This window comes from Dasypus novemcinctus, chromosome 20 (genome assembly GCF_030445035.2).
Source record: "Dasypus novemcinctus isolate mDasNov1 chromosome 20, mDasNov1.1.hap2, whole genome shotgun sequence".
NCBI classification, from domain to species: Eukaryota; Metazoa; Chordata; class Mammalia; order Cingulata; family Dasypodidae; genus Dasypus; species Dasypus novemcinctus.
Window position 1 is genome coordinate 9,342,641 of NC_080692.1, and position 25,370 is coordinate 9,368,010.

Sequence of the window (25,370 nt, forward strand, 5' to 3'; positions counted from 1 at the left end):
TTTTTTTAATGTTTTTAAATATTTATTTTATTTATTTATCCCCCCCTGACGCACACCCATTGTTTGCGCTTGCTGTGTCCATTTGTTGTGTGTTCTCTGTGTCTGCTTGTTTTCTCTTTAGGAGGCACAGGGAAGCAAACCTGGGACCTCCCATGTGGGAGAGAGGCCCTCAATCGCTTGAGCAACCTCAGCTCCCTGGCTTGTTGTGTCTCTCGTTGTCTTTCCTTTGTGTGTCTCTGTTGTACCATCTTATTGCGTCAGTTCACCATGCCTTTCTGTTGTGCCAGCTTGCTGTCTTGCTTGTCTTCTCCAAAAGGCACTGGGAACTGAACCTGGGTGCTCCCATGTGGTAGGTGGGAGTGCAATTGCTTGAGCCACATCTGCTTCCCCCAAATGGTTTTAAATGGAGTACATTTTATAGCATCTTTAATTTTGTGCCTATTTTGAGGGAGAAACCTTAGATCAGGAAAGGGCCAGAACAATAAAGTTGCTTATGTTTAAAGAGAGGTTTAATAAAAAAGTGCTTGTCACCATAAGTTGATCTGGAAGAGTTTTTAGAAGGAAGAGCACATCTTATAAAGCTCACTTATTTGTGAAAAGAACTACTGTAGAGATGCAATAACATTGAGCCTACTATAGGATTCATATGGGTTGGAGAGTTCTTCAACAAGGTTAAATTTCCAAGGTTCGGGAAGCGAACTTGGCCCAGTGGATATCCGTCTACCACATGGGAAGTCTGCAGTTCAAACCCCCAGCCTCCTTGACCTGTGTGGAGCTGGCCCATGCGCAGTGCTGATGCACCCAAGGAGTGCCCTGTCATGCAGGGGTGTCCCCTGCATAGGGGAGCCCCACACGCAAGGAGTGCACCCCGTAAGGAGAGCCACCCAGCATGAAAGAAAGTGCAGCCTGCCCAGGAATGGCGCTGCACACATGGAGAGTTGACGCAGCAAGATGACACAACAAAAAGAAACACAGATTCCTGTGCTGCTGACAACAACAGAAGCAGACAAAAAGAAGATCACGCAGCAAATGGCCACAGAGAACAGATAATTGGGGTGGGGGGGAGGGGGGAAGGGAAGAGAAATAAATAAAATAAATCCTTAAAAAAATTTTTCCAAGGTTCGTGGGTGAGAGAGATCAAAGGAGCAGTCAAGTGAAAGGAACTTTCTGGCAAGAAGTAAAAAGTCAAGCATACCATTTCACCATTCCTCTCTAAAGTCAAATCAGATTTATTGGGAATTTGTAAACCATTTGTTTTGTGGCTGTTCCCCTCTCCCCTTTTATTTTTGGTGGCAAAATTTATATTTGGGAGCTCTCCATACTGTTATACATTCTCTTGCTTCAAGCCAGTCAGGGCTCACAGAATAGAACACAAGTTCAATACTGACTTACGCTAGAACAAATTAGGGAAACAAATCTACTATTCCCCTCAAAAATCAAACACTGCATACCAGAATCTAGTCAAAATGACTCTTAGGTTGTCTGTTATTTGGGAATATCTGTATTGCAGCTCCTTCAATTACCAAGTTTAATTTGAAGTCGACTGCAGATTTAAGCACTTTTAGCAGGAGAACTTCGTGAGTCATTCTGACTAAATCTAAATCATTTGTACAGCATTTTTTGGGCAAAGGTGGGGAGCTAGGGAGTCACCTAAGTATTGGGAAGAGGAATACTGCAGCTCCAGGGATTTTGTAAAGGTCCCTAAGTGAGGTGGCAGCAGAAATGGAAAATCACTTGTGGCCCTTTTCATCCACACCTCACCCTACCTCCGGTTCACCTAATTTGCAACTGTTCCCCACCTCCACCCTTTCTCTCCCTCTGCACAAACACACAGAGGTTATTTGAATAATAATAATAATAAGGCTTGGGTCTAGCGGTGTTTACACATTTTATGTCTATGTGTCTCCCCATTTTGTGCACATACTGTGAAAACCCAGAAAGCCTGGTGTTTGGATATAATTGAAAGGGTGCATGCTAATTTGGACCTGGTAACAGAGTGATCACCAAGATTTACAGTTGCAAATGGTTGACAACTCAGCTATTGGGTGAAAAAAGGGTGATGGGAATCTAATTTGATGGGATGACCCTCTCTGACACGTGAACAAAAAAACCTGCACATCTATTTTTAGCCAGGCTCTGGAGACTTACAGTAATTGACATTTGGAGCTGAGGCTCATACTTGTCCCAGTTCCTGGGAATATTTGCATCTTTTCCTGCATTGGGGTTTTGCCTGTTTAATTCTTTTGGAGAGTTTGGTAAGAAGCATTCACCTCACACTTAGGCAGAGGGCACAGAGAAGATGCCTTCCCACCCCACACACTCACACCAGCTTGTCTGGATGGTGTCTGGTTGGAGCTTGATGTCTTTATTCCAGTAAAAATGCAAATACTACTTTAAGTCTTCAGGAGCTCTTATACATTCATGCATCTGTAAATCTAAGTTTAGGTTTTATAAAAATTGTTATATATTACAGTAGGAGAAAAGGGCAGATGAAGATTGGGTACTTTGAGTTGAGAAGGAATAATGAAGCCATTTGGGGGCATCATATAAATATTTCTTATACAAAGTAGTGATAAGAATAATGTGGGAAATCTGTGAAATTGGTTGTTGAGCCTCCCCATCATGCTTCTTTTCCTATCTCCATAATGTTACTCATTTCACTTTATCAACCTTCCTGTTTTTAGTCTCTCATTGTCTCTTCCTAAACAAAATTCCTTTCCACCAAGGGTCCGAAGGGTCCGGTGATTTATCCACTCTGAGATCTAATAGACAGATGCAGTTCCTATGGTACTTTTGAGAACATGTGGTGGCTTAGAGTTGGACACCCCAGAAAAACATGTTCCTAATCTAGTCTTGTGGGTGTGAACCCATGGGTGAGGTTTCTCCAGTGAAGGTGTGGCCCAGCTGAATCAAGATGGGTCCTAATCCTATAGCTGCAGCCCTCCTAGGGGAGGCCCACGAGGAGAGAAGCCACGGGGAGCAGCCAGAAGCTTGATGTCAACAAAACCCAGAAGAGAAAGAAGACGCTGCTGGGTACATTGGCATGTGATGGAAAAGCCGAGGAGCCACATGTCCATCGGCAGCCAGCCCCAGGATGCCAGGGTCTTTAGGGAAAAAGTATCACATTGCCTTGATTTTGGACTTCTGCCAGCTGCAAAATCGTGAGCCGACCCATTGTCAAGTATCATGTCATTGTCAAGTAACATGTCAAGCTGTTTGAGCAGCTGGGAAACGAAAACTGAGTGTTTTAGGATTTTAATGACGACAAGGCCTTATATCAAAGTAGTCATTCAGTTTTCTAGTGGAGACAATGTGTTCAGCTCAGGGTGGAGATTCTGGTTTTTCCTTGAATTATTGGAATGACAACATATAAGTATCTAGGCCCCTATCTTTTGTGCATATATGAAACCAGTCTGTACTAGGATACAGTTAAGGGTATGAATTCTGGGAAGTATCTTGAAGATGTCGACCTATTTATTTTTTATGACAGGTCACCCGCGTGATGGCCAGAGTGATCTTTCTCAATACATACATCTGTTCACTGCAATTTAAAAGCCAGTGATTTATCATGGCTCTTGAAATAAAGCCAGAGTCCTTCATGTGGTCAGGAAGGCCCCGTCATGATCTCTTGTGAAGAATGGATTGGTCTCTTCCACTTTATCTGGCAACCTCGCCCCTTCCTGTTTCTCATACCTGCCCTTTTAGGCTTTCCTTCGGTTCCTCAAGTATGGAAACCATTCTGCATCTGTTGACCACCTTCTCTAAACCAGGGAACATGGTATTTCCTTCCTTCTACCTGGAAGGCACCTTGTCAGCTCTTACTTCCCCTATTCCTCCACTCCTTCCCCCACCATCTATCCAGAAAACTGCAAATCGCCCTTCAGATATTTGATCAAAGGTCACTTCCTCGGAGTGTACTTGCCTGTTGAGATCCAGTCTCAAGTTTATTTGCTCTATTCTTCTCCTTTACAGCACATATACAATTTGCAATTGTGCATTTATAAGTGTCCTTATTTACTAAGTATCTGAGTAACCATTTACATGCAGACTTGGGCTGCATATGAACTGCTCACCATCTGTATATCCCTTCTCCAGCATCTGTCCCAGCACAGGAGATGCACAAAGAAGTAGCTATGCTATTGATGAGTTTTCCTATGGAACTGATAAATTATTTTGAAACCCTAAAGTTTCGCAGAAATTTTCTTAGCCTGTTTGTATAATTAGATCACGATCTTCAATTTAAGTTTAGAAAGAAAGTAACATAAATGGATATTCTTCAAAAACATAATTCTTTTCTTTGATAAGTTTGATACATACCTGTGTGTGTGTAAGCATGGATAATATTTACTATTTACTTTTTCAAAGAATCTTTTACATCTACTATCATATATGCTTATCAAAAAATCAATGTGAGGGAAGTAAAGCATTTTATTGTGAGGGAATTTATACACACACACACATACACATGCACTCAATTATTTACCAAAAGTCACAATGCAGGCTATTTGCAAAGACAGAATTCATTACTTTATTTTATAATTAAGTGTGAAATTAAGATGGTGGTAACTGCACGGGGGTGTCATTGGAAAGACTGACTCTTGCCCAGTCCTTCCTTTGGTGTTAGTGTGTGTGAAGATAGCACTTAGATTTTTGCACTGATTTTTGTGGTTTTCTTATGATACTAAATTGGTGACTGCTCCAAGGAGTCTTTCATCACAGATTTTTTTCATAAAGTGAGAAAGAGTAAAGCAGAAGGCAGCCAGGAAGTAGTTGAGTCCCAAATAAGTGAGTCCCAAATAAGTTATCCATTGAAAGCCCAGACTGGCAGTTTCTGCAGAAAAGGTTGTTACATGGTTTGCATGGGTTACCTTGAAAATGAATGGGGGAAGTGGACTTGGTCCAATGGATAGGGTGTCTGCCTACCACATGGGAGGTCCACAGTTCAAACTCCAGGCCTCCTTGACCCGTGTGGAGCTGGCCCATGTGCAGTGCTAATGTGTGCAAGGAGTGCCGTGCCATGCAGAGGTGTCCCCTGTGTAGGGGAGCCCCATGTGCAAGGAGTGCGCCCCATAAGGAGAGCCGCCCAGCGTGAAAGAAAGTGCAGCCTGCTCAAGAATGGTGCCGCACACATGGAGAGCTGACACAGCAAGATGACACAACAAAAAGAAACACAGTTTCCTGGTGCCGCTGACAAGGATAGAAGCGGTCACAGAAGAACACACAGAGAATGGACACAGAGAGCAGACAACTGAGGGGTGGGGTGGGGGTGGGAAGGGGAGAAATTTTTTTTAAAAATCTTTAAAAAAAAAGAAAAGAAAAGGAACGGGCATGTCACTTGGAGAAAATGTAGGGTTTCCCCCTTTTAAAGTAGAGAAAAATAGATAGACAAAAGAAAGGAAAATTACCTGCTTTGCATCAAGTACTTTGCTAAACACTTTTTAATGTTTTAGCTTTCTTATTTAGTTCTCCCCACAGCCTGTGAGATGCAGATATTATTATTTACATTTCACTGACAAAGGAATCAAGGGGTAGAGAAGTCAGGAAACTTGCATCAAACCAGGAGTAGCCAGGAAGCGGACTTGGCCCAGTGGTTAGGGCGTCAGTCTACCACATGAGAGGTCCGCGGTTCAAACCCCGGGCCTCCTTGACCTGTGTGGAGCTGGCCCATGTGCAGTGCTGATACGCGCAAGGAGAGCCGTGCCACACAGGGGTGTCCCCCGTGTAGGGGAGCCCCACGCGCAAGGAGTGCACCCCATAAGGAAAGCCGCCCAGCGTGAAAGTGCAGCCTGCCAGGAATGGTGCCACACACGGACAGCTGACACAACAAGATGATGCAACAAAAAGAGACACAGATTCCTATGCCGCTGACAACAACAGAAGCGGACAAAGAAGACGACGCAGCAAATAGACACAGAGAACAGACAACTGGGGTGGGGCAGGGTGTGTGTGTGTGTGTATAAATAAATAAATAACTCTAAAAAATAAAACAAAGAATAACCCAGGAGTAATCTGGTTTCTGGAACTATTTTACGGGCACTAGTGATCAGTACTATTGGCTTAAGATCTTCTGTAGCCATTTTTCTGTGAAAGGGAATAAAACCGCCAGAGGTTTCCTCCCCTATTAGATGAGTTTCTAGGAGTTATGAGAAGAAATGCTTGGGATCAGTCCAGGGCCCGATACTACTACATTAACTCTCTTTGATGCCTACAGAGCTCCCAGTTCTCATGGGGCACCTGTGGTCTTAAGGAGATGGGTTGTCCAGGGTTCTCCTTATTTACCATGGACATCTGGCCATTCAAGAGCTGCTTTGCTGCATTGTTATCACCAATTCTCCACACCACTGCCCTGTTGGAAATATCCTGCAAAGAACCACCTCCATACTGGTAATTAGCAGACCTCGTTGGTGGTATGCCCACATGTTATTTATTGACACACGCACTTTCTACTAACTCAACTTTCCCCCAAACTCTGAGCTGATGCTTTTTGCCCATTGGTCGCAACTTCCTTTGCTTGGCTCTGAAGTGGGAGGCCATGCAAACAACAGGTGCCAGATATCTTAAATGTCTTTTCTTATCTAATCCAGAAAGCCACACTCTGAGAAGGCCTCATTGTGAATCACCATTTTACTGTACAGAAAATAGAAATACTAAAACATAAGTAAGTTCTCCTGCTGCTCACAGCATGGAGAAGGTTGAACTGGGATTTGATATCCTGGCAATCTGCATTGTTGCCGACTAGGATTTACTGGGGAGGAGGGGGCAGTGTGTACTGGGAGCAAGTTGCGTTTATGGACTCAGTTTACTAGTTTTATTTTGGCAAGTTAGTAATTATAATATATATATATTTCACATGTCGTGTACTGCTGTAGTACAGATATGAATGATTCTTACTAAAGCAGAAGCATAGATCATTTTAATCCCACATAGTTGATAGACTAGAAACATCTATTTTGTATGACCCAAGTCTTGAACGTAAGGGGATTTCAGTCTGAGCACACCACGCCCTAGCTGGGTACCTGCAATTCAGGCATTGTAAAGGACCAGTTAAAAGAGCGAATGTTGCAAAGCTCTAGGACCTTCTACTGTGAGGTCAGAGAATCTCCTGGCATGGCAGAAATTCCTGTGGCCTTGGAAGGTAATGAAGAAGAGAGAGTTGAGAATTTGGACAAATGACACAAAGAGAAACCAGCGTGTTGACTGGGGGCTTCACACCTCATAACTCTGCACATTTTCTGCACCTCATGTTCCTCAGAGCCAGCTACTGTTGAAAGCTCTTCCTCAAGCTCGTCTATCTGACTATGACCACTGTGTTGCCTGCAGGCAGCTCGGTCTGCTGTGTGGAATGTCTTCAACCCATACTTATTGAATGAATATAGGTGGGGGATTTTTACCATGGATTTCATATTTGATTTCCTGATGCAATTCAGTAGAGAGATGTTATATAGAGAATTTTGTAGAACACTCTATGTATTTCAATGAATCTGTAGCAGAATGTGGAACCAACTTTCACCTCTGCCTAAATCTTTGGCTGAATATGGAGCTTTCTTTGTAGAGGTTGGTGAACATATCCAGTTATTTGCTCATTCAGGACCTTTGGCAAATATGTTTTGTGCCATGGTGATTTGCATACCTTCTTGGGTATTTGTTTGCTTAGGAGCAAATTCATTGGCACAAACCCACCCTCGAGTAACTTTTAACCTCTTTAGCCTATGTGTTAAAAGAACATTTCACAGTAGTGTGGCGTATATTCAAATATGAGTGTTAGTTTTTCATGGTATGGTTTTTGTTAAATAGGATTTAACCTGATATATTGCAAAAGCAATGGGAAATGGACCATAAAGGCTACCATTCATTCTCATACAACTGATTATATCACCATAAATTCATCTTAAGGTGTTGAGTTAATGCTTAGGTAAGCTAAATACTGTAGCCTTTAGTGGTGCTATGAGCACTAAGTGATCCAGAAGCAATACATTAAAGTCCTTTGAGTTGTGCCCAGGATTTTCCCTGTCCTGAATGCACAGGTGAAGATCCTATTGGCTTAGCTCAAGAAGCCTAAAAGGACCTGTAAATTTGGGAGTAGAATTAATGACAACCCAGGAGGAGCCTGGATGGGATCTGAACAGCATCTTGAAAATCTCATGGCATTGATTCACACTCCGTATGTGGCAAAGCAGCTTTTCTGGGGATTGAAGCATGCCCCCCATAAAGACAGGCTCAAGCCTTGATCTGCATTCCTACGTGTGTGAAGCCCTTTGGTAATAAGAACTTTGTAGATGTTAGTATGGTTAAGGTATGGGTGGACTCACTTGTGAGTAGGCTCTTTAAATGTCCTATTTAGGTGTGGCTGAACTGGATTGGAACGGGGTGGGTGGAACTTAAACCACATGAAAAAATGAGGACATTTGGATGCAGTTAGAGGCCAGCAGCCGGAAATCAGAAGTTCCGACATCAGGAAAAGCAAGAAGCCAGAAGGAGCAAACGAACGTGGAGAAGAAAGAGAGATCACCATGTGACAATGCACTGCCATCACCTGAACGCGGTGGACTCCTGGAGGAATCCTGGCCTTGCCAACATTGTGATTTTAGAGTTCTAGCTTCCATAGCCATGAGCCAATAGATCCTCGTTTAGGCCACCCCATTGTGTGGGTATTTGTTATAATAGCTCCAGCAAACCAAGCCAGCAGTCCAGATCTGCTTATAAATAACATTTCACCTTCTACCTTACGGGGTTTTGCAGAGTGGGGTATATTGATAAGCCAAGCTGAAGCTACAGGACCTACAGTTCTTGTCTTGATAAGCCACTATTTATTCTACCTGCTGAATACCGAAATGAAAGGAATGCAGGGGAAATCCTTGATCCAAATATAAAAACTCCAGAGTGACCATAACAACAAGGACTCCCCCAACCCAAGGAACTATTTAACCATTTTGGTAAACTTGGTCATGATTATGATAAATGCTGCAGCGGTAGCCCTTGCCAGGCATTTGTAGCTCCAGGGGGCAATGGTAAAGGTATGTTTGAATTACAAGTCAAAATAGGACAAAAGAGATTGCTCTCTAGGTTCCTTAAGAGTGTTGTTCCCCTTAACAGAAATTCCCAGACATTCTGACCGCTCTGACTATTTTTCTTTCTCTCAATTCAGGTAGCAAATTGACAGTGGATTGTGGAGTCTAAATGTTGTGGCAATCGAAATTATGTAAATGTTGTATTCCAGCAAGAAAACTTTTGACCCCTTGAGGTCTTTTAAATGACATTAATTCCAGAGATTAGATACAAAATTTAACTTTTTTGTATTAATAATGATTTCATAACGGAAAACGTGTTAGTAAAGGTGACAAATATGAAGTTCTGTGGAACATTTAAATTCAGGAATCTCAGTGAGTGCCCCAAGGAGATATTTACCCAGCCAATGACTCTCAGATGCTATTAAGAAGTATTAAGAAGATGCTATTATTCAAGAAAGTCTCCATTCATGAGTTTACATAAGAACAATATCTACTTTGCAAAGGCCAGTGTTCTCAATATAACATACTTAATTTACAATGACTTTTGGTTAAAATTTTCATTAGGTTGGTTCAATAGTATTTGATAATTTTAATTCAGTTTTATGAGATCCCAGGTTCCCCTTTAGAGGATGAGAAAATGCACAGGAAATAAATTTTTAAAGAGCAAATTCATCTCGCAAGTAAGCCCTGCTAATTTGAGTAGCAAACCTGAAGGAGAGGCAAATCAACCTTAAGCATTTCTCTGGCAGTCCTTAAAAGCACATGCTCTGGGTATCCATTAACTCTGCCAATTTGTGTAGTCTTTCCACAAGAGACTCTTCTGTGAAATACTGAAATGGAGTCGATGTGGAGTGTGTTTTCTTGGGCTGAGCAGAGGAAAGGAGAAGCAGACATCGGGCATAAATCAGGCTAAGGAAGGCAGACCCACAACAGATAAGTGGTGTCACATCTTCTCAAAACAAGGGATAAGGAGCCTATGCTTGCTGCAAGTCCAGAATGCTCAGGAGTTCAAGAATTTAGGTAGGTCAGCCACCAGTGAGGGGTTAGTCAAGACTGTGAAAGAAGGGCAGCCTGATCCCCAGTACAGGAAGATATCAAAGACGTGGTCGTGTTAGTTATCAGAACTTGGTGGTCGGTGCCTGTCACTCTCAGGATCTGGATTCCCACTCTGAGGAGGAGACACATCTCAGGAAGACCATGAACCCAGCCATGCCTGAGTGGTGGGCCATTTGCCCTGCTTGACTGGAGAAGGGGTGAGTTAACAAGAGGCTGTGAAAACACACACTCACACGCACACACAAAGAAAATTAAGGTTTCTCAGCAATTTTGTTTCCTATGGAAGCCACCTGATTTAGACTTCCCCTACGATAACTGCAGACACTATACCAGCTAATCTGCAAAGTAGAACACTCTTCCCAATCTTCCCAACAAACCGGAAGAATCTAACACTCTTTGCCAACAATGAAACCCATCTTCTCACAATATTCCCTCCATGTTGACAGGAGAATTGTACATAGAATTCCCTGCCTTATCATGCAGCAGGATCCTGGTTTCTGTAGACTGTTGCAATAGCTGTGGGTGAAAAAAAACTAAGGAGGTGCTTTACCCCTAAACCCACCCTCGCCATATGAACTGGCCTTTTTCCTCTGAATGTTTTTTAAGGGAAGAGCTAAGTAATTATTCAGTGAAATAGACTAATGTGGAAAACCAAACTAGATTTTTCGGGTTCCAAATGTCAGTTTTCATTTTCTAGTAGTTTTATTTGTGTTTCTTCTTTTTAGCTAGCTCATAAAGGTGTCCTTGCTCTACTTAGGAGACAAACTGTTTCACACCATATCAAGAATAGCATTGTTTTTTTTAAATCAAGAGGCAGCTGGGCTATAGAGTTGACTCTGTATTAAGTCTGAATTCATATGACCGTCTGTCTTTCAGGCCTTGGCCCCTGAGATGCCATATAAAATACTTGAAGCAAAAGTCAAAAGCCTCTATGCATTAGCTGTATATTGACTTTATACTCCTTCTAAAATCACTCTGTTGGTATTAGAAGTGAATCTATAGAATATACTGCAGGTGATTGTCAATGTTGTAAGTTACAGCTCTGTATTTTACAGTATGTAATGAAATGAAATGATAAAGTGGCATCAAACTTTGGGTTTCAGTGTTTAAATCACACATTTTATTCATCATTTGGCAGCAAAATGTCTCTTAAATACCATGCAAAGTTTTATGATTTAATATTTGCCTAAGAGAAGTGAAAGAAATGAGTAAAACTGGATTAATAAGGAGAGTCTGATTATGCCTCATAAAACCGTATTAGAAGATAGTTGTTAGATTCAATTTCCTCTGGCCTCTGAGAATGGACGGCTGGGCTGAAATCTGAGCTGATTCTCTGGATTCTCCATTCTTAGAGGCTCATCAAAACCACAGTTTGCACGGAGCAAGCTAAGAATACCAACTTTCCAATCACTGTATTTAACTTGCCCTGATGACCCTTCAAGACTCTTTTTTACTCTGGAGAAATCAATGGTTTGGTCTCCGGTGGTCATTTGTGTTCAGCCTTCTGTCTTTGTTGGCTTAGCTGTGTCCACAGATAATCCATTGTTATATGGGAAATCTCAATTCCCAGTGACTAAAGGCCCAGAGAAATAGCTTCTAGTGCTGTGAATATGTGTCTGATGGTTTTCTTAAAGACTTTATAGCCTATGAACCTTGTTTCTCAGGTTTAGGAGTTTCAAAACAGACTTTCTATTCTTGTGATGGAAGGTGGCCCTAATTTGACAAAACTCATGTGGTTGGATTTGAGAAACTTTGTTTTACTGACCCCTTTGCCAGTGGAAAGGGCTTTCCATCCACCCCTCACCCCATCACTCACATGCAAGGTCAGAACGGGGGGCCAGAAAACAACAGCATCTAGTTTCCAAACTCACTTTGTTTGGACTTTGCCTCCAGTGTTATCATCACAGTCAGCCTTCACATTGATGGAGGAGCAATTCCCCTTTAGATATGATTTAAGGGGCTCTGCAAGGGTCTTAATATTCCCTGTAATATTTGTCTCTCTGTTGGCTCATATTTTAAAAATCCCTATCCCCCATCATCAGCTCTCCACCCCTGTATCCTAAGGCATGCCTCCCAGGTGACAGACGAGTGCTGTGACCTAACTCCCACGATGTTATTGATCATACCTCCAGGTGCAGGAAATACGTGAGATTTGGGTGTACGTGTGGGAGAAGGAGGCTGTGAAAATAGAAGTTCTAAAAGTGGTGGAGTTAAAGGAGGGGAACGCAAAGGGAGAAGGTAAGAAATTAAAAAGCTGGGGATCCTGGCAACACCCTTACTTAATCCATCTACACTTTTGACTTTGGCCTTCTTGGCAGAACTCTAGGACCCTACGGGCTCTAAATTGATTTTTCTCACCCTCTCAATTATACAGGCTAATTCTAATATTAATGTACAGTCACGAGCAAGCGAATGTGTAAAACAGTCTCCCTCTCATAGCCAAGCAGATATTTTATGACCCAGATCGCATCTGCTCTCCTTGCGATGCCTACGTAGTTTAGGGTTAAGTAACTTTTACCTTTCCCACCTGCACTCTAAATCTGTGCCATATGTCACCTAACAAGATATTTTCCATTATTCTTTTATTCAGTTCACTGCATGTTGTTCCTCTTGTCCCTTGAAAATTAGCTTGACTGTAATCAGAAATCACTTCCCCTCACAGTTCAGCGCACCTACTGGAAATGTGGCAAATGCTTGTTTACAGGGCTGGTAATTGGATTAAAACATTGAAAAGAAACAGAAAAATGGAATGTGTTGAAAAAAATGAAAAGCACAAGCATGAAAACCAACGAAACTGAAACGAATTATAAAGCCCTAATGAATGAAATTGCTATTAATAGGAATCATTTATCAGTAACAAGGCTGCAGAGCTGGTGGCCCTCGACATTCAATTGCAGTGACATTTAAAAACCTAAGGCAAAGAGGAAAAAGAGATGGGTATTGAATAAGTTTTTGGTGAGGATGGCTTGAGAAATGGTTGGTTAATAGTTGTGTACCTTTGGGCTGCCTTGAAAACCAGGCGGCACATAAATCTCTACCACGACTGTTATAGAAATGCCAGAGTATTCTTGGTCAAATTATTTAAGAGAGAGAATTGTTATTCCTTTAGATTTGGATGTTGTTACTTGGATGTTCGCTAACACAGAAAAGAGAAAATAAGTTTTGTTTCTTCCCACGTGGTCTTTCCGAACTGTGTGGGATGTGGAATGAAGTGTTTGGGCATGGTGGCCTATTTGTCCGTTCGGGAGTGACAGACAACTGCTCCCATCCCCAAAAGCATATCCATAGGCCCAATTCCCTGAATATTTCTCCAATAACCTTATTCATAATATGTTTTAGAAGAAGCCAGCATCTTGGGGAATCAAAGCAAAACTCCTTGCAATATTCCAAAAGCAATAATGCCATGAGAATGCAAAAGCAAAGTCATAGAGGAAAGCCACCTCAAACAACAGAGGGGCTCCCATGCCAGTTGACCCAAAGAGACAATGGACCAGACTCATCAGGAACCAAAATCCAGAAGAGAAAAACCTAATGAGAAACAACAGACCACGTTGATGTCTCAGAAAGATTAAAAAGCAGAAAGTCAGGAACTCGAAACCATCCGAGTAGACCACCATGGCTTTAGCAGGTACTCTTTAAGCAGTTGATCTTAAGTCTTCAGAAGAGGCAAGCTCTTACCTGATGGGCTGGAGTCCTCCTTTCTCTGGTTCTGTAGACCTGAATATGAATAGAAATAGAAGTGTCAAAGCACAGTCCTTCTATTTTAGAAAGATATTTCATGCTAACATATACTTAAAATTTTTTTTCCTTAAGAAAAACTTGGAGTGAAAGCAATGTATTAGAACTAAGCAAGTGAGACTAATTTTGTGTTATTTGCTCCTGCTAATTCCTCCTTGTGTGGGTGACCTAAAGTGAATGCTTTAGTTGTGGGGGACTTGCTCTGTCCTCATTAGAGTAAATTGATATTGCTGCATCAGTTAATTTCTGATTTCTACCGCATCCATGCTGATAAGATTTGACCAGGGTTTGTCTATACTCCCTTGGAGATTTTGACCTTGATGGTTGCCTTTTATTTCATCCATTTAGATGGAACTGCGATGGGGAAAGGGAGACAATTAGTGCTCCTCATCTGGGCAGGAAATTCTACCTAGGGACTTCAGTCGGAATGATTATGGGAATCTGCTTGGTCTGTTTCATGTAGGTGGAGGAAGCTGTGATATTAGCCAGCTGTTCTGGGCAAATTTTTTTTGAAATCCACTTGCTGCATGTAACATTATTATTTAGTGACCAAGCATTCCAACTGGATCCAGAAAATTTTAGATGAGCCCCAATTTATTTTAATGGCTGTCAGTGATGTAGGGTTGATGAATTAGGAGCAGCGAGGAATAGCCTATTAAAAAATGGAAAACTTGAACACAATTCTAGAGCCCCTGAGCCCACTGACCTAGTTGGCAAACTGCAGCCTGTGGGCCAAATCCTGCCTACTGTTTGGTGTCCTGGCTGTTTGTGCAGGAAGTTCTAGAGGACTTCATCACTCGACTATAGTTATTTACCAAAGCTACTTTTCCTCTTCTAATAAAACTTGATGATAATCCTTAATATTTGATAACAATATCTAGAACATTAACTTAATAAGGGATAAAAAAATACAAGATAATGTATAAATATACACGTAATTATTATATGAATTGTTTATATGAAGTTCAAAAATAAGCACAGCCAAACTATATTTTAAATGATGCGTATATATATAATAAAAACACATACACATAAACATATATTCCTATAGATACATGCTTTTTCTATATGCATAATTTCCTAATACGTATCACAAAAATCAGACCAGTGATTATAAGAACAGGGAGTAGGGGAAGATGACCTATGATTTCTAAGAGGCTGACACTGTTATAGTTTTTCATCTGGAGGTGGTTAAATGGGTATGTTAAGTTCTCTCTCTCTATATATATATATCATACATACTCCTTTGTATCCACAATATCTTATTATAAAATAGCAGAAAAATCTCCATAGAGAAAGATAAACATGCACACACACACAGGGTCTAGTTCAGCTACTGAAGCATTTAACTACACAAAAAGATTTGCATTCTGTCTTAGTCTTATTCCTCAACGGCTATTACCTACTTTTGCAAGAAGAAATCAGTCACTAAGACACATTCAAATTGTAGCTGTGCAATTTCTGCCTTAGCTCCAACCATTGTCTTGACAAATAAAGCTACCATTTTAAGAAAAAGTAATATTTTGGTGTTATACAACAATTTGCTTAATGGAAAAATTAAAACTCTCTCCTGAGAGTTCTTTATTTTTGCTTAATTTAAAAGGTCATAATCATATTTCTCATTGTTATGTGATGGGATATTGATTCTGATTTGTTTTATTTGCTATTTGCTAGAGTCTTGGAAATTCTGTCCCATTGCTTGTATGTGTATCTTGGAATGAAGCATGTGATTAATCTTGGTTTGACTTAATGTAGCAGTATGAACCCCATCTGTATAGTTTACATCCAATGACTTTAAAGTCTCAACCACCAGGTATAGCCATGTATGATCATATGAGTGACCTGTAACTTCCTCTACCTATAGACATTGGAATATGGTCACAGAAAGGTAAAATAATTTTATATATTCATTTGAGTTCGCTTAAGGTATTAAATGTAGTTTATTGATCTTTCAAAAACCTAAAAATCAACTCAGTTTGGAGACAATTTTTGCTAGGATATTGTAATCCAGGGATAGCTCCTATAAAATAATACAACTGTAAGTACAAAAGAGAAAAAGATTATAAAGTGGTTGATAATGAATGATGAATGGAATAGAGTACTTAAGGTATGTCAAAGAAGCAGAGTTTTGCCATAGGCATGTGTTGGTGGTCTACTCTGACAGAGGGAAGCCTGTTGAAGACAGAAGCATAATGAGGTCATCTTCTCAAGTGACTGTCTTTTTAAAGTCACCCAGATCGACTGTCACAGGTCAATTCCTGGCAATTGCATTTCCTGGCTCCTTCTGATTCCATTGTTCATATGGGCTTAAGTAATCAGGCCACTCTCATTGATTAGTGGCTTGTTCTGGCCAACTGAACAACTCAATCAAATTGATCCTGTGGCAACTTGTTCCACTGCTTAGCAGAAAACAGTTGTAATTCTCCCAAAGCCTGAATCAGCCATATTTGGGACATTTAAAGTACTAAGCTTAGGCTGCTTCCCAGCAGAAACATGGCTATGCTAATGGGCAGATGAATGGCGATTCTCAAATTCTATTGTGCTTATGGGAACTTGTTGAAAAACTCTTATTCCTAGGTCCCACTCCAGAGATTCTGATTCAGTAGTCTGTGGTGGGACTTGAGGAATATGCATTTTCAATAAATACTGGATTCTGACATTGGTCTCAGAAAAACATAAACACTCAGCTTTCTCTTTGGCCCTAAGGTGGCAGAATTGTGCCTGGACTTCCAAAGAGACCAGTAGGTTTCTGCTGTCACCACATAATTCTTGTGCTTGTGCCAGGACCTTTCAGCAGTAACACATTCCACGACCAAGTAGAAAAGGTTTATCCATACCGTTGTCCCAAGCCAGAAGACTCATTTGGCCAATATGTAAATGACACTTAATTGGCTTCTATATACTTTCTGTTTTAAAAAGATTTATCAATTTATTTCACCCCCTCATCCCTCATTGTTTTGCTCTCACTGTCTGCTCTCTGTGCCCATTCACTGTGTGTTCTTCTGTGTCTGCTTGTCTTCTCCTTTAGGTGGCACTGGGAACTGATCCTAGGACCCTCTGGAGTGGGAGAGAGGTGCTCAATCTCTTGTGTCAGTTCAGTTCCCTGGTCTGTGGTGTCTCTTATTGTCTCTCCTCTGTGTCTCTTTTTGTTGCATCGTCTTGTTGAGCCAGCTTTCCACATGGGCCAGCTTTCCTGTGCCGGCCAGCATGCCATGTGGGCCAGCACGCTGTGTGGGCCTGCTCTCTGCTCAGAACAGCTTGCCTTCACCAGGAGGCCCTGGGAATTGAACCCTGGACCTTCTATATGGTAGATGGGAGCCCAATCATTTGAGTCACATCTGCTTCCTGTTCTATATACTTTCAATGATGTCAATGATGTGATCCTTCTTCATTTTTATTTTGTTTTATATGTTTATGTTATTTTATTAACATCATGTTAATGTATACTTTAATGGTTCCAGGGAATAATATTCGCAGGTTTATTTCTTAAGACAGTACATTACTGTAGTTATCACCTTGTAGCCATCAAATAAAACTATGGCAGCTTGTCTGAACTGGCCTGATTTATTTGGATTACATTAAAAGGCTTTATGTTGTTAATAAATAGAGGCAAGTAAAAGTTAAGTATTTAGCTCATTCAGCTTTTCAAATAATGGCTGATAACTAAGATAATTTCAATTTAATCCCCTAAATCTAAAATTTGGCTCTTCTTGTCTTTAAAATTTAAGAGCTAAACTATGAATAATCTATTTTATTTTGGTGAATTTTCTAAACAGAACTTTCTAGATTGCTAAGTCATGGACACCATGAAGCTGGTTGACCAATAAAGGTGGTTTCTCACTGGAAACTCAGTCTGGATGGAAAGTCAGTTTAATTTAATTCAACAAATATATGTTGAGCATGAGTTATGCCTAAAGTATGTATAAAAATCAGTCCATGCCTGCAAGAGGCATTGAATCTTACACAAATAGCAATAATAATATGAAAAATGTGTAGGATTTCTCACTGAGTTCAGGTTAAATTCCCTAGGGTTCAGAGGGAAAGAAAATTATATATTGTACAGATAAATGAAGATAGTTTGTGTGGTAGTTTGAGGCTTTTATGGATCCTGGAAAATCATGTCTTTAGGGCTAATTGATTCCTTTGGGTATAAATGAAAGTAGGCAGGATGAACGTTTGATTAGGTTACTTCTTTAAAGCATGGCCCAGGGAGGGTGGGTCTTAATCATCTTACTGGAGTCCTTTATAAATGGGATGAATATAGGAAGAGATACAAAAGGCAAAACCACAGGAGCAGAGAGAGAAAGCCATGAGAGCAAGGAGCTGAAATCAATGAAACCTGGGAGAGTGGAAGCCAGAGGCTGTAACAACAAAACCTGGAAGATAAGGGAGAGACCAGCAGGAGAAAGCATCACCTGATGATACCTTGATTTGAACACTTTCACAGGCTCAGAACTGTAAGCTTGCAACTTAATAAATCCCTATGGTAAAAGCCAACCCATTCCTGGTATATTGCTTTAGATAGCATTTAATGAATCAAAACACCATGGGGGAAGTGGATGTGGCTCAAGCAATTGGGCTCCTGTCTACCATATAGGAGGCCCAGGGTTCGATGCCTCCTGGTGAAGGTAAGCTGGCCCATGTGACGAGCTGGCCCACGTGGAGCACTGCCCTGCACAGGAGTGCTGGCCCATGCGGAAAACTGGCACAGCAAGATGACACAACAAAAAGAGACACAGAGAAGAGATAATAAGAGATGCAACAGATCAGGGAGCTGAGGTGGTGCAAGAGAATGATTGCCTCTCTCCCACTCTGGAAGCTCCCAGGACGGGTTCCCAGAGCTGCCTAGTGAGAATACACGCAGATACAGAAGAACACACAGCGAATGGACACAGGGAGCAGACAACTGGGCAGGGTGGGGGGAATAAATAAATAAATAAATAAATTTTAAAAAATGATACACCATGGAAGAGACGGTATTAGCAAAGGCAGTAAAGCATGGCGTGTGTTAAGAAAAAACAACCGTCCAGTTTGAGTAGTGACAGATTGCATTTTAGGCATGATAGCCAATGAGCCCAGCAGGAGTCTCGGCTTGTTTAGGGACTGTTATCTTTGCATGCATCTGGGGCCTGTGAGGCATCCCTAATTTCAAATTAGGATCAGAATCTGCACATTCTCTTTCGAAAGTGTATGCCATGGATAGATTGAAAATAAGATAATATCATTTAGCTTTTGACATTGTAGTCTGGTGGGAGACAAGAACATGATACCCCATTGCCTCGTTTTGAAATCACTTCCTCTCTCTGTGATTTCATTTCCAACTGTGCAAGATAATACTTACAGGCAATCTCCCTTATGACAAGGGGCAATCACCATTATAAGCATTTTTATTTGATTAAGATTTTGTTCCCAAAATTTCAAGGCTTTTGTCATCTCTTTAGATGTATGTAGCTGACGTTTCAGGTATTTGGAACGACATTTTAATTTCTATTTTGCTGGTGAGGAAACTAAAGCTCAGAGAAGCAAAATAAATAGTCTAAGGTCTCACTGCTATTAAATGAAAGAACCACAAATCAAATCCAGGTCTAATGCCACCAAACCACTACTAAGCTGCTTTTCTTCAGATTGGAGAAGTAAATGGGGTGAATATGAAAGTATATTGTAATACAGGCAAAGTTAAAACTCCCTTGACTGTAACTTCACTAATCAAATTCAAGTAGCTAAACTTTTTTGCATACAATGTTTAAGGAAAAAAAAAACCCTAAAAGAAAAGCATAACAAAACATCATTAGGTAAATTTGAGTATCAAAGGAAGCGAAATAGAAATACCTAGGTCAACCAGATATTACATCTTTGATACAATGCAATATGAAATACACAGTTTGCCTAACAATCAAAAATGCTTAATTTGAATCCATTAGGGCTCTCAATATACCTTTACTTCACAGGAAACGTGGGAGATAAAGGAATAAACTAAAGGGCGTCATAAGGAAGCAACCGGCCAAATCCAGAGGGTGGGGCATTCTGGCCAGACAACTTACTTGACCTTGTTAACAGATCAATGCAATAAATTGTAGGATAAAAAAGACCAAATGGACAGACACTGCAACCAGATTTAAGAAGAAGCCCTAGACTGGTACTGATTTGGGCTATAAAGGACATTTTGGGCCAATCAGGGAAATTTGAATAAGGTCTGAATAGTAGATGAGATGAAAATTTACTGACATGGAAACAGGGGGATCATTGTGCACCATATTTGCTAGAGAATAAAATTCACTAATACATATTAGAATCGGAATTTGAGGAAATTGCAGCAATAAGAAATGAAAAAAAATCATATTATTTCACTACTTTTAAGATTAAGATGAAGAGCACAAAAATATATATATATATATACATATATATATGCATGTATACTCAAAAAAGGGGTTTTTTGTCTGCAGCAGATTTATTAAGCATTCTCTTACATCTTTCTTAAATTTCTGGCATCTCAGAGAACTATGTGGGACTTTTCAAAAGTCAGGAAGGAAACTCCCCGCTTTTGCTTTTCCTGATCCTTAGGCCTGCAGTGGAAATCACACCCATCTTAAGAGATGCATCAACAAATTGAAATAGACCAAGAACTGACATGGATGTGAAAATTAGTAGACAAGGTATAAGAATGCTCATTATTACTGTAATTGTTCAAAGTGTAATTACTGTAAATGTTCAAAAAATTAAATAGACACATGGAAGCCCATAAAAAAGACACAAATCAAACTTCTGGAGATGAACATGACAATGTCTGAGAAGGAAACTAAACAGGATGAGATGAATGGCAGATTAGAAATTGGAGAATAAAAGATACATGAGGGAAGCAGATGTGGCTCAAGCAATTGAGCTCCCACCTACCACATGGGAGGTCTGGGTTCAGTTTCTGGTATCTCCTAAAGAAGATGAGCAAGACAATGAGCTGATGCGATGGACTGACATGAGAGCTGACACAACAAGATGACACAACAAGAGACACAGGGAGGAAAACATAGTGAGAGAGACAAAACAAAGCAGAGAGTGGAGGTGAATCAAGCGATTAGGTGCCTCCCTCCCACCTAGAAGGTCCCTGATTTGGTTACCTATGCCTCCTAAAAAAAAAGAAAACCAGCACACAACGAACAGACACAGAAAATACAAACAATGAGGGGGTGGGGAGAAATAAATAAACAAAATAAATATTTTTACCTGAACTTGAAAACCGCAACAGAAACTATCCAAAAGGAAACCGGAAGACATAAAAGAATGAATAGAGATCATCAGTGAGCTGTGGGACAACTCCAAGAGAACTAATGCATGTGAAATGAAAGGAGAGAGGGATGGCCTAGGGCAGAACAATGTTTGGAGAAAGAAGAGCTGAAGAGTCTCCAAATTTGATGTAAATTGTAAACCAGCAGATCCAGGATGCTCAACGAACCCCAAGAGCAAGGAACACGAAGAAAATGACTTCAAAGCACATCAGAGCTGAATTGCTCAAAAACAGCATGAAGGAGAAAATCTTAAAAGCAGCCAGAGGGGAAGAAATTATATTATTGATGTGGAGACTGTGGCCATTGGAGGTGCTGAAGGCAGGGAGAGGTAAAAAAGAGGCGTAATATGGGGCATTTTCGGGACTTGGAATTGTCCTGCATATCATTGCAACACCAGATACAGGCCATTACGTATCCTGCCACAACCTATAGAATTGAGTAGAAGAGAGCATAAAATACAATGTAAACTATATTCCACCCTGAGTGGCAATACTCCAAGTGTGTTCATCAATTGCAGTGAATGTACCACACTAATGAAAGAAGTTGTTAATGTGAGGAAGGGTGGGAGGTGTGGGGAGTGGGACATATGGGAATCCCTTATAATTTTTTTGTGTAACATTTTGTGTAATCTAAGTATCTTTTTAAAAAATAAAAATTATTTTTAAAAAATGCAACCAGAGGGGGAAAAAGACAAGTTATGTACAGAGATCCTGCGAAATAACGATTACTTTTTCAGATACAAAATCTGGAAGAAATCATCACCAGCAGTCCCACACTGCAAGAAAGGTTAAAGACAGTTCTGTGAGGAGAAGGAAAATGAAATTAGACAGGAATGTGGATAGGTCAAAAGGAATGAAGAGTACTGGAATTGGTCAGAAACTAGGTAAATATAGAACATATTTTTATTATTTAAATTGCTTTAAAAGGTAATTGATGACTTAAGCAAAAATAATGCAGTATGAGATTCATAGCATAAAAGTAAAATGTATGACAATAGCATAAATTTAAGAAAGGGAAAAATAAAAGCATACTATTAAAAAGTTATCATACTCTATATGAAGTTGTGAATATCAATTGGGGTTGAATATTGTGTACATGCAAAGCACTGGAGTTAAAGCAAAGAAGCCCAAATAAGCTTAAAAATAACAATTATGGAGAATCAATACTACCTGATTTCAAGATTTATAAATATATAACCAGAATGTTATTGACATAAATAAAGGCAAATAGATCAATGGAATAGAGTTGATAAAGAGACCCACACATCTATAGATAACTGATTTTCAACAAAACTGTAATTCAGTTGAGAAAGGACAGTCTTTTCAACATGTGGTGCTGGGGGAGTTAGCTATCCTATAGAAGGAAGTTTAACTTTGATGAGTACTTTGCACCACATGCAAAAATTAACTCAAGATTGAGTATAAATCAAAATATAAACCTAAAAGCAATAGCTTTCTAGAAGACATCGCAGGAGAATCTTTGAGTCCTTGGGCTAGGCAAAGGTTTCTTGTTTCTTGGATACGGCACCCAAATCATGATTCATGAAAGATTAAATTGACAATTGGACTTTACCAAAATAAAGATTTATTTTCTTTGAGAGGTATTTTGTGTACGTATGTGTTAATTAAAAAGCAAAGCACAGGGTGGGAGAAAATATTTGCAAGTAATATATATGATAAAGGCCTTGTATCCTGACTATATAAAGGGCCCTGAACTTTAAACAGTAAGAAAAGAAGTAACTCAAAGAAAAATAGGCAAAATATCTGAACAGATCATTCACCAGAAGATATATGGATGGAAAATAAGCGCACAAAGAGATGTTCCGCATCTTCGATGATGAGGGAACTGTAAATTAAACCCCCAATGAAATAACATTAAACTTATTAAAATAGCTAACATGAAAAGACGACTGATCATATCAAGTATTGAAAAGGATTTGGAGGAACTGGAATTCACATACCCTGCTGATGGGAATGGAAAACAGGCCAACAACTTTGAAATCATGCGCAGTTTCTTCAAAGTTAAACACACACCTAACACGTGATCCAGTCATTTCATTCCTAGATATTTAACCAATAGAAACGAAAGCATATGTCTACGCAATGACTTGTACCAGAATGTTCAAAGCAGTTTTACTTGTAATAGTCAAAAAGTAGAAATAATCCACACGTTCACCAGCAGGTGAGTGGATAAACAAACTGGGTTATAGTCATACAAAGGAATACTACTCAGCAATAAAAAGGAAAGAGCTATTGATATTTGCAGGGTGAACCTCAAAATAATTATGCTGAGTGAAACATGCTAGACAAAAAAGAATATACTCTGAATGATTCCTCTTATACAAAATTCCAGAAAATGCAAACTAGTGTACAGTGACAGGAAGAAAATTAGCAGCTGCTGGTGACATGGTTGAAAGGGGGAGGAGTAGGAGGATGTGAAGAATGCAGGACAAAAGGCTTACAAAATCTCCGGTGGAGAATTTGGAGTGATGTCTTGATTGTGGTGATGATTTCATGGATGATCACACATGATACAACATATCAAATTGAATATTTTAAATATGTACGGTTATTGCATGTCAATCATTCAGCAATAAAACTGTTGAACATGTTAATGGTAAAAGCGTTTGATAGGACAATAGAAATGCTAATTTCAAATTTCTGGTTTTCTCAGTCTCTCCCTTTAGTCTGGTATTTTGCCTGACTTGTCCATTTTTGTCTTTTCAAAGAATATAGAAAGCTAAAGGATTGGTACTGCTCACTTTGTTTTGGTTTTGAACTGGTAACTCTTTTTAGCATATAGGGTTTTAGGTTTTTTTTGATATTTTATTTTGAAATAATTTCTAACTTACAGGAGAGTTGCAAAGATAATACAAAGCACATATGGAGAACTCCAACAACACTTTCCTCTGGATACTTTGATCCACCAATTTTAATATTTCGCCACATTCACCATATCATTATTTCTATCTATCTATCTATCCATTCATCTATATATCATCTATCTATCTATCAATCATCTATCTATCATCTATCATCTATCTAATCTAATCCTTAAGTATTTGAGAGCAGGTTGTATGCATCATGTTCCTTGAATGTCTAATACCTCCATGTACATTTCCTAATGACTTTGGCATATCATTTGAGCAGTTAATTCCATCTCAATGTGTCTGCCTGGGAACACAGTCCCATAGTCACTAACACAAGTGTTTTCATTTACTTTGAAGGAGCTAAATGTAGGAATGAATTTTCAATACATTGTATTCCCAAGACAAATGCTTGGCCAATTTTCACAGCATCCACTGATAGAGGCAGTCAATACAAAGGGAGGCTGACCCCAAACAGTTTTCAGGATTCTATTGCATAATTGAAAAAAAAAGTCTTGCTGGTGGGCCCTCAGCTGCTTGTGTAATAATGACCTCAGATGCTAGAAGCCTAATGCTCATCGAGTAATTCTTTCATCCACAGAGCATGGTGTCTCGTAACCTAATACCTTAAAGTGTTTTAAAAAACAGAGAGACCCTTTTGATTGCCCAGTGTGCATCTTCAATTTTTCTCCTATTATTCAGCCCTCTGTCATGTTTCCATCTAATTTATTTTGAGGTTGTGGTGGTTTGAGGTTGTATGTACCCCAGAAAAACATGTTCTTAAATCCATTCCATGCCTGTGAGTGTGGACCCATTCTAAGTAGGACATTTCGATGAGGCTACTTCAGTTAAGGTGTGGTCCTATTCAGTCAGAATGGGTCTTAATCCTATTACTGAGTCCTTTATAAACAGAATGAAATTCAGGGAGAGAGAGAGTGAGAGCGAGCCACAGGCCATAGACCAGATGGATCAGCCAGAAGCTGAAATCAAGGAAATCAGGAAGAGAAAGGGAGAGACCAGCAGATGCTGCCATTTGACTTGCCGCATGACAAGCTAAGGACCAAGCATGGCAGCAGCATGCCCCAGCATACCACGATCTTCAGGGAGAAAGTATCGCCTTGATGACGCTTTGCTTAGAGTTTTTCCTAACTTCAAAACCATGAGCCATTAAACTCCCATTGTTTAAGCCAACTCATTTCATGGTATTTGCTTGAGCAGCCTAGGTAACTAACACAGAGGCCCTTTGGCTTATAAATGTATGCTTTGTGTGAGCGTGTGTGCATGTGTGTATGTGTGTATGCATATGTGCTGATGCAAAAACAAAGAAACCCAACCATCAGCATAGGCTCAAAGGTGAACTTGTGCCTTTGTTCCTGGTCATAACCATTCCTCCTTGGTGGGACTGGTCATTTCAGGGCCTTC

At 40.1% G+C, this 25,370-nt stretch overlaps 1 protein-coding gene across 4 annotated transcripts in view; it reads right to left on the minus strand.

Moving 5' to 3' along the window:
• The window catches only part of CELF2 (CUGBP Elav-like family member 2), an 840,440-nt gene that overhangs the window by 629,729 nt on the left and 185,341 nt on the right, over positions 1-25,370 (minus strand). For all 4 annotated transcript variants that reach the window (XM_071210072.1, XM_071210074.1, XM_071210070.1 and 1 more), the window contains exon 2: positions 13,743-13,781. The gene's annotated coding sequence lies outside the window, so the exon portion shown is untranslated. The remainder of the gene's footprint in view (positions 1-13,742; positions 13,782-25,370) is intronic.